The following is a 6791-nucleotide window of genomic DNA, read 5'->3' on the forward strand; positions in this document are numbered from 1 at the left end:
TTTGATTCCTGATAAGAGGAGTAAGTTGTCTTTCCAGGGGCTGTTCAGAAAATGTCAATAAACCATGGCAGTGAGACAAGCTGACAGAAAGAGGCTCTGTGGAAAAGTCTGTAGGTAACTAGTCCTACAAGGTCCCCTTGTGGATTATGATTAAATATCTGCTATACCTGATGTGTGTTATATGTTATGTGATTTTAGGTCTGTTTTTTATTAAATGTTTTTGCCTAGTAAATGAAGGATTTGTCTAAATAAATAGTGCTGTATTTTTAGTAACTATATTATCCCAATGTATTTGTTCTCAGAGAAAACAGAACTGCAGGGTCTGAACAAACTTTAAAAAATGGCAGGAATTTGTTAAGGAAGTGGGCTGAACAGAAGAACTCAAGAAGGATTCTGGGCATTATTTTAAAGCGAAGTTGCAGAACCTGTCTGCAGCCTGCATCCCAAGCGGGGGGAAAAATTCACATGGAAGGGCTGAAGACCAAGATGGATGAAATATCATATGAAACGGAGGATTAAGAAAAAGCCAAATGCCTACAAGGAATGGAAGATGGAATGGATCAGCAAAGAAGGCTACCTCATGGAGGCTGAAAATTATAGGGATAAAATGAAAATTGTCAAAAGCCAAGCAGAGTTGAACCTTGCAAAGGAAATGTAAGACAATAATAAAAGTTTCTATAGCCATGTAAATAAAAGAAAAATAAGGGAAGAAGGAGTGGGACTGGTTAACACTGAGTATAGTGTCAAAATTAAAGATAATCTAGACTTGTCCCAACACTTAAATACTTTGTCTCCATTTTTAATAAGGCTAATGAAGAGCTTTGGGGTAGGGAAATTGTGGTTAATGGGAATGAAGACATGGAAGTGGAAATTAGCACACTTCAAGTGGAAATAAAACTCAAACTGCTTATTGGGACTCAATGGGGGTGGGGGGAAATAATATCCATCCAACAATAATAAAGGAAATATGTCAGAGGGATAAATACCAGGGAGGACGAGGAGTTCAAGTTAAGTGCCAAATGCTTACACAAAAACAAATGTATATAATCTGGTCATCAGCAAGATTAGGCTTTTAACCAGACAAAGATTTCTAACCAAAAGACTTCTAAGGGGAGGAGTGCGGGGAGGGGAGGCGGGAGGGCAGGAACCTGTCTTAATGGGCTTGCTAAGTTTGTGGAGGAGATGTTATGATGAAACTGCTTATTATGACATGTAGCCAATCTGCAATTTTTAGTATAAACATCTCCAACACCTGGTGATGAAACACTATGGGTACGTCTACACTAGCTCTTTAGTTCAAGCTAGGTAGGGTAATTAGGGCAAGCGGAGTTGCAAATGAAGCCCAGGATTTAAATATCCCGGGCTTCATTTGCGTGCCGCCATTTTTTCCTCGATATCATTTTTTGAGGCGTACAGGAACTGCTGAAAAAGCTCCGTGCTGTTGGCAGAGCCATGGTTACACTTTACTTTCACTTTCAACACTGAGTCTGATTGGCACAGCGTCGGAAAGTGAGTATGCAAATAAAACCCAGGATATTTAAATCCCAGGCTCATTTGCACTTCCAAAATGCTTGATTTGCATCCCTCTCTCGGCAGAGAGATGCAATCTAGACACAGCCTAAGTGTCTTCTAATCGTAGCTTATTTCACTGACACAACTAAATGTTCACTACAAATCTAATGAAGCAACTAAACAAGTATATTGGATTCTATTATAACACACATATTTTGAAGAGAATAATAATCATGCTAGCCTCAAGATGTGTATTACTGGTAACAAAATAGAAACTAGACAGCTTGATTTTACTAGCCAAGTTGTGTTTGGCTCACATTAGGAAAATAATTTAATATGCACAATATTCCCTCCTGCCCACCACAATCCTGGACTTGATAGTGAAGTCTGGAGAAGAACAAACAGGGAACCTCCTCAGAGTCATTTTCACAGAACACCTCTCCTCATACTCACTCAAGCTGCGTGAAAGAGTCTCCATGCCACCACCCAAAAGATAGACAAAAAAAATGTGTTTTTCATGGACAAGTTCAACATAGCTTTGGAGGGTATTTTTATGTAAAGTAATGGAAACAAAAGACTCTAATTAGTCATTCATTGTAATCATATAAATATATTTTACATAGGCAGTGTACATAGACTTACATTTCTCCTCTTTGAATATGCAGGACGAAATTGCCTGTCCCGTTTTCTCTCTCAGATTCCCAATGGCTGAGGTGACACTTGAACAAAGGTGAAACTGATCAACCAGAAAAGTCCCTGCTGCACTCAGTCAACTGACGGAAGGTTACCTCAGCAGCTGTTTCTGCTTTTAAGGTCACTGAGAGCCTTATAAACTGTTTTCTTTTCCTTCCCTCTCTAGGATTAAATGGCAATATGGTCAAGAATAACTGGCTTGCATGTAAGCCTCAAGAGTGAGTCCAAAGACAATAAATACACCCAATGAAGAGACATAAGGTGCAGAAAAAGACCCATTTGGGGTCATCTCCACAATTAGTGGCCGCCCCTCAAATACAACTTGCTCCAGCTCTTGCTCACTGATATTGTAAAAATACATTACTGATACTGTGCTAAATAACACATATTTGTCACCCCATTTATTGGCTGTCTCCGTATCCTCTGGGGTTAAATGAACCAGTTCGTATGAAATTAAAAAAAGAGAGATTAAATTTATACAAACCATGTGCAATAGCCTCCTATCAAAGGAAGAATGGGAAGCTTGGTAACATTAAGCTTCTGGGGACAAATCACTAGCAAATATTCTTTAGGGAACAATCCTTCATCCGCAAAGAGCTGGGCTGAATGATCTGCTAAGTGTTTTCCAATGGTTCAGGTAGAATTGACCAATTCCTTTCCAAACCTTTCCCTATTTCTATAACTAAACTCCAAATTAACATTTTCTGAAATGCTGACATGTTTGGATCTTTCCTTTTCCACCCTATTCTCCTGTTGGCACCAGGACTGGAAGTTCCAGAAATCTCTCTATCCCAAAAGACTGGATCTGCTGGATTTTACAGCTGCTTGGCACACCCAGGACAGCCCAATGCAGCTGTAGCAAGACTAAGGAACTGACCCAAGAAATATGGAGTGATTGCCAACAAGCATCCAAAATTTCCCATGGCAAATGTTGCTAAGTTACTGTGCACAAAGCATTGTGCGGTGCAGCTGTATAAAAAAATTCAGAAGTAAATTGTACAATAAAATCAGAGGGTTACACTTACTGTTTTATATACACAAATATGATCTGATTTAGCAAATAGACCATAAAAATAGGATACATTTTGAGTAAAAATAATGTTTTGATACTTGACAAAATCTGGAGAAAGGGTAAGGGGAAACATAAAATTATTCCTGTGCATTTGTTTTTACTTTCTGCTTGTTTTACTGTTACTTTCTTTCTTACAACATACCCTGTTTTCATTTTCTTTATTAACTTGTGAAACTAAACCTTGTTATTATCAAGACAAACAGCTTGACATTTTTTTTATTATATAAGGATTAGACATTTATATGGCATTTTAATGTCATTTGCAATTATACTAGCTAAGATAAAAACAGGAAGGATTATGAATCTTCACATTTTAAAATGATCATCTCCTAGTAATGTAAGGAAATTTCTCGTCATGGAAGGAATGGTTTCACATAACTAAGAGTATAATAAGGATTTTATGCCTTACCCAGAAAAATACTATTTATTTGTGTGTTCATTCATGCTATTTTGATAGCCTTTACAGATCCCAGTTAGCTATAGTTTAAAGTAGGGAGTTATTTCAAAATAATCTCCCGTCTTTCAAAATAACCAGAGCTTCCAATCTAACAAAACAGTTATACCAAAACAACAGGCTGGTTATTTCAAAATTTATACTCCTGCTTTCCTTATGGTGTAACGCTTATTTCAAAATAATTATTTCAAAATAGCCTTAGTATGGGTACTCCGCTGCTGCTGTTTCAAAATAACTATTCCCCGAGTAATTCAGAGTAATTACTCCACAAGGCTTCCTGGGGCTCTAATTTGAGGTGGCGTGTCCACAATAACAGAGCCTGCCTCAGACTAATTTCAAGGCTCCCTTGTAGTGGGGACATGCTATTTCGATTTTGTTGTTTTGGGAATTATTTTGAATTTAGTTATTTCAAAATAATTTCCTTGGATAGACATGCCCTTAGGGAGCAGTGCCCTGTTGTGTTTGATGCTGAACAAACACCATCCACAGAAAGCTTTTCTTGCTTCAAAAGATTCTCAATCTGAGGTTTCAATGAAAAGCAACAGGAGGATTTAAACATCCAGTTGTTGTCCAGTATAAGAGAAAAAAAATGTGTCTAAAAATCTGTGCATGTTGCCAAATGGCCATTCATAGTTCTTATGCCAGCTCAATAAAAGGAGAGTAAAGGGAGATATGGAGGGTTGTGATTTAGTAATACAGTAATCAGATAGAATTCTTTTTTATGGTTGCTCTGAAAGTCACCACTGAATTCAATTTAAGAAATCTATACCTGCCTAGCACTTCACAGCTGTCTGGAGTTCCACTCAGAAACTCATGCTGGCAATAGAGTAAGAGCTTGAATCCTCTTCTGGTTCTTAATACTAGAGCTACTGGAAAATCCCCATTAAATCCTACTAGTATAGTGCCTATGATACATGGTTGAGATGTTTTGATGGTATTTTTAAAAAAAATTATTTAAGTGAGATTTCACTGTCAGAACAGCACAAAGTAATGGTGAAGATGCCCTATATGAGTATCTGAGACTTCCCCTCAGATGGTAGGCAGCATATTTAGCATATTACAGCTCTTCTTGGTCTCATCTAGGGAAGAGTCTACTAGGGGCAGGAAGAGATATAACTGGACCTTGATATTCTTTGCTGATATTTTGCCAGCAGATCTGTCTCTGAAGTTATGTCTACATTGCAGTTAAAAACCTGCCACTGGCCTGACAGCTGATTGAGGCTCATGGCTTGGGTTCCAGGGCTGTTGAATTGCAAACATTTGGGCTTGGGCTTCAGCCTGGGCACTGGGACCCTTTCACCTTGCAGGCTGCCAGATACATGGCTCCAGACTGAGCTTGGAATTCTACACTGAAATGAAACAGCCCTTTAGCCTGAGCCAGCAAACCTAAGTCAGCTGGCATGGCCCAGGCATGTGTGTCTAATTGCAGCATAAATACATTTTTAACAGACTTTTCTAGCAGGCAAAATCTGGAGTATCCCAGAAAGTACTGTAATTTGCAATGGGGACTAGTTCAGTTTACAATCCCCACTCCCAGGACTGAAACAGAAAGGAGGTTTTAAGACAGCTCTAATTCTGCACCCCAGCCACAGAGCTCAATATGGCTGAAATGTTTGTGTTTATATGCTTCTCTGTCTACTTGTTTGTTCAGATATTATGTCCTTCCACCACTCTTCATTTGAGCTCTTTTGATGGCATTCATTTTGGTCACCCAAAATATAATATTCTTCTTTTTATTATACTTTTAAAACATTCAAGTAAGTACAGTAAGTTAATGATTTCAGGGGGTAGGTAAGAATATGAAATTTGTCTAAAGTTCCCCACTGCCTTACGAGAAAAATTAGACAATGACAAGAACAAAAAATCCCCAGGTTTCTTACTGCCTGACTTCTAAATTCTTACTCTCTGCTAATGATATGCGGTAAGAAAGGAGAGAAGAAAAAATAAAAGAGAATCATTGATCCATAAAGTGAAAACAAAAAGTAAACACATTAGCGGGTATGTGAGTTTAATATACTTAAAAAATGTTGCCTGGGTCTATTTTCAAGGAACTAGACATACAATTTTATAACATATAATTACTTAGCTTGCAAGCTACTTAGCGCCAGGTCAGTATGTCCTGGTGTTAGTCTGAAAAGATTAATGAAATAGGGTCTCTCCACTTGTTCCTAGCTTGGGGAAAAATAATTTATTAAATGAAATCCAAGGGCTTAAAAGAGTATTAGTGGTTTGTTTTCTGGTTTCCATAGGAAATAAATACTCCAAAATCAATTTTGTTTCTTTTCTTAATAAAAGTGAATGTAATGCTGATGGAAGATGTCAGACTGGCAGCCTCAGAAACTAGAAGTCCTTTGTTTCTCCATAGAACAGGTACATCATTGGAAATAGCGCTGTAAGATCCCCCCAAATGACCCCATGAATATAAACCAATTTTGTTCAGGATGGAATCTCTGGAAGCAAGAAATAGAAATCTCTCTTCAGTCTGTGGCCTCTCTCCTAAGATGGTGAACAAGGGGTCCTTCTTGTTGATATTTATGAATTGTGTTGTGGATCAGGACCTCACTGATTAGTTGGGGGGAGAAAAAGAACAGAAAGTTGGTCCCTGCCACTGAGAGCTAAAATTCGAAGAGAACTTGCTTTGTTATACAGATACTGGTTCCCAGCTGGAATGGAGTATGGCAGCTCTTAGATAAGGGCCTATGTTTGTGACAGCCATGACTTCAGTGACAAGCCCTATGTCTTTTAGGGTTCTTTCATTAAAAAGTCATTGGATGAGATACTGGCACTACTGAAATCAATTTGAGTTTTTCCATTGGCTTCACTGTGGCCAAGAGTTCCCCCATGGTCCGGGCTGAGGACGGACTTTGCTGGGCCCAGGTGGGCCTGGCTCTGGGCCCCAAAAAGGGGCAGGATGTCAGGCAGAAGGGATAGGGATGAGGATTAGCCTCCCCCAGTGAGCCTTTCAGCACCTCTAGGGATGTTCTGCCCAGGGCTGCAGCAGTGATTTAAAGAGCCTGGAGCTCCAGCTGCTGCCACTGTTGAAGTAGCGGCAACAGCAGC

The 6791-nt window shown here is 39.0% G+C and overlaps 1 long non-coding RNA gene across 1 annotated transcript; it reads left to right on the top strand.

Moving 5' to 3' along the window:
- The first annotated feature begins 515 nt into the window (after window positions 1-515).
- On the top strand, window positions 516-3102 carry LOC142828968 (uncharacterized). Its single transcript, XR_012903157.1, has 3 exons — window positions 516-654; window positions 2178-2325; window positions 2969-3102. It is a non-coding gene; the product is annotated as an uncharacterized LOC142828968 (long non-coding RNA).
- Window positions 3103-6791: the final 3689 nt, after the last annotated feature.

The sequence above is a fragment of the Pelodiscus sinensis genome, chromosome 4 (assembly GCF_049634645.1).
Source record: "Pelodiscus sinensis isolate JC-2024 chromosome 4, ASM4963464v1, whole genome shotgun sequence".
NCBI classification, from domain to species: Eukaryota; Metazoa; Chordata; order Testudines; family Trionychidae; genus Pelodiscus; species Pelodiscus sinensis.